Genomic DNA, 10,162 nt, shown 5'->3' with positions numbered 1-10,162 from the left:
CACAAGACCACAAAAGGATATAAAACTTTGTCACTCTGTTGATAAGTTATCTTTCTAGAGGTGTCAGTATGAAAGACATGAAAAAGACGTCGGGAAAAAAGTGCGTTGGAATCGCCAAGATATAAGGCTAGAACAGAGCAAGAACTCCAGCAACTTCCAAAACTGAATGATTCTTCTTTCCTATTCATCTAAAACAAATAATGATTTCTTAAAATAAAATAAAAAAATAAATGAATACATGACAAATAAAAGAAATCAGTAGAGAAAAACGTACATACATATATATTTGTACATCATATGGGTTCAGAAAGCATTAACCACTGAAATGGAGTCACTGAAGCAGGGAAAAATCTCGGTGAATGGGAACTGGAAAACAATTACTCAGTTAATGCAGAAGTTAAAAAAAGAACCTAATTACTTGTGTAAGATGAAAAAAAAAAAAAAAGCAAGGGGAAAAAAAAAGTATAGAAGGGCAGAGAAACATAAACATTAAAGTAGAAAGTTGCCGTTGCTACAGAAGAATAAATAAATAAATAAATTAATTAATTAATTAAAAAAAAAAAAAAAAGAGGAAGAAAAAAAGAAAAGAATTAAATCAGTCCTGATCCTGAGGGTAGCCGTCAGAGAGAGGTGCGGGGTGGGAGTGCGCACTGCATGCATAGATGAGCACCGAAGCGGCCGAGGAACGCAGGGGACAACTCGCAGAAGCACAGCCGGCCTGGGGCTCTGCGCAGCGGCGGGGCGCGGCTCCGCGGTTCGCGCAGTTTCCGCGCAATGTACGGGGAGCGCAGCAGCGAGGAGCGGGGGTGCTGTGTCGGAACAGTGTGCAGCGAGAAGCAGGTGGATGGAGGGAAATGGGAGGGGAGAGGAGAGAGGTCTGCCGGCTCCAGGGCTGTTCCAGTTACAGCTGCTGCCGTGGTGTGAAGAGAAGGACTGTGCGGTGTGCGGTGAAGGCAACCGGCGCAGGGTGTTGGTAGAAGGAGAGAAATCAATGCCGGAGGAGAATAAAATGCATTTAAGCAAAAAAAAAGAAGAAGAAAAAAAAAAAGGAAATAAAAATTCTGTCTGTAAGGCAATGATGGGGGATAAAATGGTTACTGGGGAAAGCTGGTGGCTTGGGAAGGGAAGCAGCGGAGAGCGCTCGCCAAGTCGCCCCTTTGCTGTGATGCGGTGGGTATCCGCATGTGCTTAAGGGTAGGGGCGCGGCGTGAGCTGGCGCACACACGCACACACACACACGTACACACACACACACACACAAGTACACACCGCCGGGGGCGGGCAGAGCCCCCCGCCCCCGGGCTCAGCCGGGGGAGGTGCCTCTTTCCCCCCACCCCGGCGGGGAGGGGGCACGGGGGGGCCGGGAGGGGCTCGCGGGAGCCGGAGGCGCGGATGTCTTCACCTGGGTCTGTGCAGCAGTGAGCGCGGAGAGGAGAGGCGGTCGGGTCGGGAGTGCTACCTCTGGATGGTTAAAAAAAAAAAAAAAAAAAGCAGAAACAACAAAACCAACCAACTCTGCAATCCTCTGCTCCCCACAGGCTGAACAGTATAAGGGACTGCTCTATTTGAGGCTGTCGGGAGGATGGGAAAGACAGACTGAGAGTCAGGGAGAGAGAGAGAGAGAGAGAGAGAGACGGCGCACCGCCGCGGTAAGTGTCGTCGCTGTTCCCCAACTGGCACTGATTTCCCTGTTACACTCCGGAGTGTGGGCAGATAATTTGTTGTAATATTCATCGCGGCATCTCCTGGAGAAGTCTGTGAAGCCAGCGATGGTGAGAGATCTCGCTTCTGGGCTCCTACTGCAGGTTGATGTGGTTTGCTTTTTGTTTAGATTCTTGCCTTCAAATTGCTATCATAATTGAGCGGAAAAGTTGAGGCAGATATTGCTGTGATGTTACGTGCTTTCTGTCATCTAAATAGCTAGCAAACTACTGCAGTGAATGAGTTGTGAGGGGAGCTGTGGGGCTCTGAGTACAAATACATGCTCCGGAGAAAGAATGCCTATTTTAATGTGCTAATTTTTTTTATGTTTAGAAGAGCTACCAGAAAATGCTTGAGGGTAAAACAAAATAATGTACCGTATCGAGTTTATAGCAATGCACTGAAAGTTGTTTTCTGAAGTTTGGAATGGTACTTTGCTTTGGGATAAACAATTATCTCCTGAATTAGAGAAGTGCAGTGCAAGCACTGCTCTCCTGTGCTGATGGGCAGAAGAGATGGAATTACATAAAGATGCACTGATTTCTCCTCTCTGAGGTGAAGTGGATGGGACTGGAATCTGGAATGCCTATGAGCTGGTATGAACTGAGTGTTACTCCTACAGCATACAGCATGAAACAATTACTAAGATTTTTATCAGTACCCATTACTCTATCTGTATTTACTCAGATGTTTAGTTTCATTCATGTTGAGCACAGAAACTTTGTAAAAGCATAAGAAATACACGATGATGTAAAGTGACATCCTAGGAGTAAAGTTTTCTGTGTGTTGCAGCCAGTCAGAAATATAACATTTTGGTAAAGTTCATTTCCTTTTATGATCATTACTATTTAAAATTTAATATGTTATTTGGATGATGCATTTTCAATGATGTTTTTAATGAAGGACCTGAGGTCACAATCTTTTACAGGACATACAGCATTACTGTAGTCTTTTGTCAGCTTTGGATCAGATCCTTAAGTTTGAAACTATGGGTAAACAACATGGTGACTGTTAGCCAAAAGCTATGGGGAATTCCTGATAATTAAAATTTGGATGGCATTTTTTTCCATTTAATAAAAGTGGAATGAATTATTTTTGAGTTATAGTCGAACTCCTTCAGAAGTACTTTATGGCAATCAAGATTACACAAAATCAGTTTGTCATGATTAATATCATTACAGAGAGTACCAAAAGAATTAGGAATAATTGGTCCATTACTTTAAAGTGCTATCAAAATATCTATCAGAATTTGCAAATATATCCTTTTCATAATCTGTCTTTAATTAGTACTGCATTTATTAGCAGTTTCAAATACCTTTCAATATCTGTCCTGCATTGGGAAGAAGCTTGTTTTCTAGTGTGAAGTATACTAAAAGGGAGATAGAAAACTGAGACATGAACTCTGGTAATTAAAGAATATTTCATATGCAGTGGCCCTCTGTGGCAATATACCTCTAGCTGTGTGAGTGATTAAGAGACGTGGTTAAGCAGACAAAGTCTTAAGAGACAAAAAGTATATATATATATACATGAGGAGAATGAAGTGTGAGGCATTCTGGAAGGTGATAACAGCCAAATCGTTTAAGAAGTGTGCTATTCAACATGTAGTTCTCCTGTCTCCAAAACTTACAGAGCAAAAGCCAATGCAGAAAGTCAGAAGTAGCAGTGTGTGTGACACGGAAGTGTGACAGTAGCTGCAGATGGTCCAGAAACTGAGACCTCCAGATTTGTGGTTTTATTGCTTGATATAAAGCCAAAGGCCTTATTTTTAAATCTATGTTAAAATGACAGAGAATCTTCGTTTCATTTTATAATGAGGGCAAATATAACAAGAATGAAAATGGAAAATAATTTTAAAAAAATCAAAAATACAATTGTCTAAATTATGACTGAACACTTGGAAGGAAACAGCTCTGAAAACAGTTCTTGAGGAAAAATAACCTGGCAGCTAAGTTAAAGGAGATGATTAAAACTCCACTGTTAGGAAATAATAAAGGACAACTTTAGGAAATGCATAACTTAGATGTCTGTTAGTACAAGTTCTGTACGGGAAGGTCATGACTGGCAAATTTGCTGGAGTCTCCTGAATAAGTTGCTGACATGGTAGGCTACTGGGGAATTGTGATATGATTTATGGGGGTTTCAGAAAATGTCTAGTTGTGTGCTCCACAAAATATTGATTTGGAAAGTAAATTTTTCGAAGGAGTGCTGGAGTGAATTCCAGCCTGACTTAAAGATAGGGACCAGAGGGTGTCAGTAAAGGTAAGGAGCTCTGGGTGAAAGGAGGAGGTTAAAAGTGTGATGCTTTAAGTGACAGCCTGAGATTCATTTTTCTTTCTTGTTTGTTGTAAAGCTGGCATGTTCAAAAATAATAAATGTGATTTGCTAGCAGCATAGAAAAATCTGCTCTACTGAAAAGATTTGGCACACTGAAAGTTTTCTGACTATGTTAATTATAGTGATGTTTATTTTAAGTAATTAATGCAAGTCTTTACTAAATGCATCATAGGAAACCATACGTTAAAAGTGTACATGCCAAAGGGCTGGCATTGAGCCAACTGCAGTGATTGATTCAGTGACATTGCAGAAATTGTTGTGGGTTGGTTGGTTTGTTTGTTTGTTGTCTGAACAATTCAGTATTTCTGCATGTAACCTGCAACACAGATATTTCAGTCCCTCTGAATTCACCGCACAATTCACCCCTCTTGATCTTCTCCCTTCATGTGCTCCCCCTATCAGCTTGTGCTTTGCACTTTCTCACAGTTTCTAGACCACCTCAGTCATTTGAACAATTTCTTATACTCTAAAGCACTAAACTGTAATCTGTCACAGTCTTTACTGTAGTTTTAAATCCTGAAAATCAACGTCAAATAGGCTTTTGCTTGTTAGTGTAATATGGGCAACTGTTTCATAAAATTTCCTTCCCCCTTCTGGATGCTTTTTTCTCAGAGTCTGTTACACCCCTCATTATCAACTTCTTAGCACTTTGCAAGGGGAAAATATTCTGTTTGGAAGTGATGGAGTCCCTGCTGAGTTTTATCTTCCGACAATCTTGATCAATAACACTCCATTAGAGGCCAGTGCCTTAAAAAGAATAATTATGAATTTGTTAAAACTTTGTAAGATAAATAAGATTTCAAAGCTTCATAATGTGTGTATGTCTGTGTATCTGTATGTGCTTAAACACCCACATATAGTATATATTGAAGTAGCTGCTGTGTCTTTGCAAGCAAAAATAGAAACGGCAGTAGCGGTTTTTTGTTAGTAGAAGAATATGTAATCTGTTAGATTTTTTAAATGAATTTCTTGGCTTATGTGCGTGAATCATACAAAAATGGGATCTTTGCTTATACACTGTTCTCTAAAGGGAAGTTCAGAGTGATTTTCTGCTGTACTTTATAAAAGCTTCAAATCAAGTTTTAGGTGGATGTAAGTGGATGCAAAACAAGGGAATATGATGTCGGATTCTGTATGCTGTGAATATAATAAAACATTAGTATTACCATCTGTGTTACAATTGATGTTCTTCAGTCACCTGCTCAGACCAACTCCAAGGCTTAAAGAGCCATGAGATTGTATCAAAATGACAGGGTTACTTATGCTTTCATGTAGTCGTTATCAACACTGCAATTCACATCTTCACATCTTCTTTAGGACAAAGCTTACATATCAGTCTCTGGAAAAATGGTTATTTTTTCTGTTCCCATATCTGGAAATAGAAAATGCATCAAACTCTTTCCATCCATCAAAAACATCTTCTGGGAGTTTCCTTTTTCACGATACTCTTGAAGGCTTTACTGTAAATGGTGTTAAACTGTGATGGTATCTTTGGAGAACCTTCTGCTGCTAGAACTAAAAGCAGACAGATATTGAAGATAGTTCGCTGCAATTGCTGAGATGGGTAAGGGATGAGAATTTTTCATTTAACATATGAAAGACGGACTTCAGCCCCTTTATGAGTGAGGAATGCTGTATACTTAGTAGCCAGAAGTTTAAGATTTACTATATTGCTGACAAGACTCCTTGCCTACAAATCATTTTGGTGGAGACTTAAATGTACAGCTTTGTAATTGATGTAGATAGAGTATCAGCTCAGTCTTGCAATTATCTTCCCTTGCCAAATTACAACAATTTGCAAGAATTCACGAACCCCATTTTATTTCTGTTGGTTTTAGAGTCTCCATTAAGTACTTGAGGGACAAGAATTACCCTGTGGATGTAATGATCCTGATTACTAGCAACTTATTACACCAATGCATTCAACCAAGATAGACTGGGTGAATGAAATAGACTTTATTCGAAGTGTCAGAAGTATCTGATCTAACGGCAAAACCTCCTCATAATATAATTTTGAGAAGATATTCAAATACTATATTTAAAAAGTTGTAATTCTTGTTTAGCCATAAAAGGATATATTCAGAAGATGTGTGTTGCAATAATTTTCCCCCAAATTATGCTTTCAGCATTTGCCTGAAACTTAAAGAACAAAATCACTTGAAAATGAGTCAACAAAATTTGTAGTATATATATTGAAGTATATATATATATATATATACATATAAAATATATATATTTTACTGCTTCTTCTGAGATGGCTTTCAGAGAGAACATCTTCCAACTGTGAAGTATTTTAGTTGCTCTAAAAATTATTCTGAACTTGTTGGAAAACTTTCGTGTAATTCAGTGCTGATGGACTGCCAAAATCAACCAGATTTGCTATATTCTCATTATTGTGATGCATTCAAGACTATTCATTCACCTTTACTTCTTGTCATTTAGTCTTCTAGTGGCTTTGGGTGAGGGACAGTTTCTGAAATGATTGGAAAATAAAACATTGACAATTTCATGAGCCATTCCACTCCTGAATAGAAATTTCAGTATGCCTATCATACAAAGATGTGGTTGCTTTCCAAACAATCATTGGAACTTCAGAACAAAAACTACAACTGAGCAGAATTTTAATCAACTTTTGTTTGTTTGTTTGTTTCTATGCTTACTAATTTCTTATGCACAAGCATTCACTGCTTGGAATATTATACAGTCCAGTTTTTGATCCAAAGTATCAAAGTTTGTCTCTAGGGCTGCAAATATATAGTTTGAAAGCTGAAGGAAGTTAAAAAATAATTATCTACCTACTATTTAAATTACTTTGATGTACAGATCACTGACTGCATATATAAATTGTAGGCATAACCTGGAGGTACACATATTTACAAAAATGCATATTAATTTCCAAAAAGGCAGATGTCAGTTTAGAATGCAGATGACCCAACTGTCTAATTCACATCAGAAGTCCATTCTAAATAGTATTTAGAATTCTGCTTACAATAGGAGAATTGGTTTTTTGTGGTTTTTTTTTTTTGAAAGTTCATTTGACTCCGTTATAAACCTTATCATTATTATCCTCACCATAGCAACTAGATGCTATAATCATAGATCAATATTGCATTGTACTTGGAGCTGTAAATACAAAATGGCTCCTGAATGAAAGAACATATGGCTCAATTCAAGAGCTCTCTGTCTTTTCCTCTCTGTGACCTTTGAAAAGCTAGCATCTAAGGGAAGACACCTATGTCACACAGCCATTCTACCATGGTCTTTTACAGACTTAGCACTATAATCACATACACCTGCTACAAAATGTCCAGCAAATATTTCTGAGTTTGTTGTACTGGCAGTCCACAGCTGGACTTATGCCTAAAGTGCATGCTTTTTAGACTTCTTTTCTAAATCAATTCATTCTTCAGCTATCCAAAATCTCATGCAAAGTGAACCTTACTGAAAACAAGTGTATGGACTTTCATTTTAGATTTGGTTTGAAGGTAGGGTCTCCTTATTAAAATGTTGCATTTGTTTTGGTCAATCCAAAAAAATGATTTAGAGAAGCCAAATATCCTGTACAATGGCTTTTCTTTATTTATTTACTTATTTTTCACTTCTGCACATCGGAGGTGAAACAATTGCTTGATTTTTCTGTCTCATGCCTTGCTAGATGCTCAAAATGTTCTACTCCACTGTAACATATGCAGTGTCATGTTTTATTGCTTACATAAAGCTTAGCTCAGGGAATCTGGGAATAAAGCCTTAACTTCTCTGATGTCATAACATCTCTTTGATGCTTGTGTGCACAGATTCTCAACTCAAACTGCAGTGTAGTAATTCTTCTATCTGGCCTTTGGAAGATATGTATTGGACACTGAAGTATCCTTATGCTGCGAAAGTGACTGTTACATGGTTCTGAGAAGAGTCATAATTGAAAACTTAGAACAGATCAGATAATGAAGCGGGATAATTTATGAAGAGGACCATAGGCACACAAAGAGATAATTTAGAAAACATGATATATAGCTTAAACGTCTGCAGTCTTGTTTCCCCTCTTGCGTATTACAACTGACTGATTGCTAACATCCAAGTATTTATTTGCCTTATCAATCACTTTGAGCCTGAGTCATTCTCTGATGGGCATAATCCTGTTTGCGATTTCACAAGACATCTTTGGTGGAAATTTAAGTCATCAACAACAAATTGTGACATTCTTGAAGGCATCAGGTAGGAGGTGAGTGTTTGCACAAGGTGTGTATTAATCAACAACACGATATGCAGCATCAAAGTAGAATCATTTAGTTGAACTTGGATTACACTCTAGCATATTTTCTGAAAAGCAAGACAGACTGATAGATCAAGCTCTGCAAAAACTGGAATGCTTTTCTGGAAAATTAGCAGGAAACATTGAGCAAGTTGAGAAGGATTCAGCACACAGGGATATTGAAAGTCATTTCCCTCTGAAAGGTCATTTTCCTCCAGAAGTTAGATGTCCAAAATTTCTGTTATCCCTGCAAGTTTTCATTAAGTATGCTTAAAATACTTCCCAGATTCCTTCTCTGACAATCTTTGCAAAGTAGTTTTTTAGAAACAGCATAACTTCATTAATTAAGGAAGGCAAAGAAATTTATAGATTTCTTTCAAGACTTACAAAAATGTTAAATATATTAAATGTATTTATATTTAATATTTATATTTAATATATAAGTAGCCTGTGATTTATGCTGGATCTGTAAAAGAGTCTCAAGTATGACAGAAAAACTTACAAGTGGTTTGTTATTCTGCATCAAAAGGAAGTGATTATAGGTGTTCCATGTGACATTCTGTATCAAATAAAAATGGATATAAGAGAAAGTGTGGTTAGTTGAACATTTAATAGATATTGAAAATACTGTTTGTTTCCACAACTGTGCTTGTTTTATGTTATCTAAGATTTTAGGAAGGATATAATTCTCTTATTGTGGAGGACTGGTTTAACAGATGTGGGTTAGGAGAAACCTATCCAAAAAAGTTATGGACATGTTTGCTTTTTGCAACTTACAGTAGTGCAACTAAGCAGCTTAGTATTCTCTAAAATCTACCTGTAGGTGGTATAATAAGATCTAGAATATTTTGTCAGTAGAAGAAACAGAGTGTAAACAGTTAGATGTGAGACAGTGATGCTGGGCTTTTAGTTATTATCCAAGTTTTTATTAGAGTATTCTGATGAGAAACAAAGCAAAATAAAAAGGTTTACCTTTCACTGAGCCTAATTTTGTCTTTTGAAGTGCATAAGAAAAAAAATCCATCCATTAATTTTGAAAAGAAAATGAATCACACAAGTTTAGCTTCCAGAATTACTTTGTACATAGAGCTATCGTACTTCTTTAGACCATACAACAGATTTGAAGACACTTCACCTTTTTTAAGGAAATATTCTGTCTATTCAGTCAATAGAAACTTTGTCAGACTACAGACAGAAGGTCCTGCCACATGAGGTTTTTATTGCCTTAAATTATTTTTGTTTTGAATTTATTAGTTAACCTCTATAAAAGTATATGATTGGATTTTACAACTTCATTTATTTCTACCCCCAGTGCAATCTATTTTGTTGCCATTTTCTTTTAATTTCTTTAACACCTGAGATTTTCCCCCATGTTGGCTGGCATGCATTTAGTTTTCTTAATTTTTATGCTTGATTTGCCTTTTCTGTAATTCAAACTTGATTGCAATGTCAGACAAAGAAGAAGGAGATCAGGGAAGTATTGAAAACACAACCCTTCATCACTCTCATTGCCATGTATGAAAGCAACAAATAAATGTATTTTGTTAATACAGTGAAGCCAGAGTCCTTGTGTCTCAAGGTGCATTAAAGAGACTCTCTAGCACTCCAAGGACTGTCAAATTAGGTGATGCAGGGGGAAAAGAAAGAAAAAAGGAATAAGAAAAAAGCACTTTCACATAAAATTCACACTGCATTTAACAAGCTTAAGAGAAAAACACTTACCCGAAGCTGAAAGCACAGGTCACTGCAGCTTGAGAGCTAGGTTTTCCACTGACAGGCTGTAAACACAGGCTGTTTAGTTCAGCAATGATGGGGACTTTGTAGTTATGTGTCCCCCTTTCTCTGCTGGTACTGAGTGGGGGGAAGAAGGGGGAT

General features: G+C 37.5%; 1 protein-coding gene across 1 annotated transcript in view; it reads left to right on the top strand.

Moving 5' to 3' along the window:
• Positions 1-357: 357 nt before the first annotated feature.
• CNTN5 (contactin 5) overlaps positions 358-10,162 on the top strand; it is a 591,619-nt gene continuing 581,814 nt past the window's right edge. Inside the window, exon 1 of the mRNA XM_085216325.1 lies at positions 358-1,649. The gene's annotated coding sequence lies outside the window, so the exon portion shown is untranslated. The remainder of the gene's footprint in view (positions 1,650-10,162) is intronic.

This window comes from Meleagris gallopavo, chromosome 1, assembly GCF_905368555.1.
Source record: "Meleagris gallopavo chromosome 1, MGAL_WU_HG_1.1, whole genome shotgun sequence".
NCBI lineage: Eukaryota > Metazoa > Chordata > Aves > Galliformes > Phasianidae > Meleagris > Meleagris gallopavo.
Note: the sequence above shows the minus strand (reverse complement) of the source record. Positions and strands in the feature narration are given on the sequence as shown.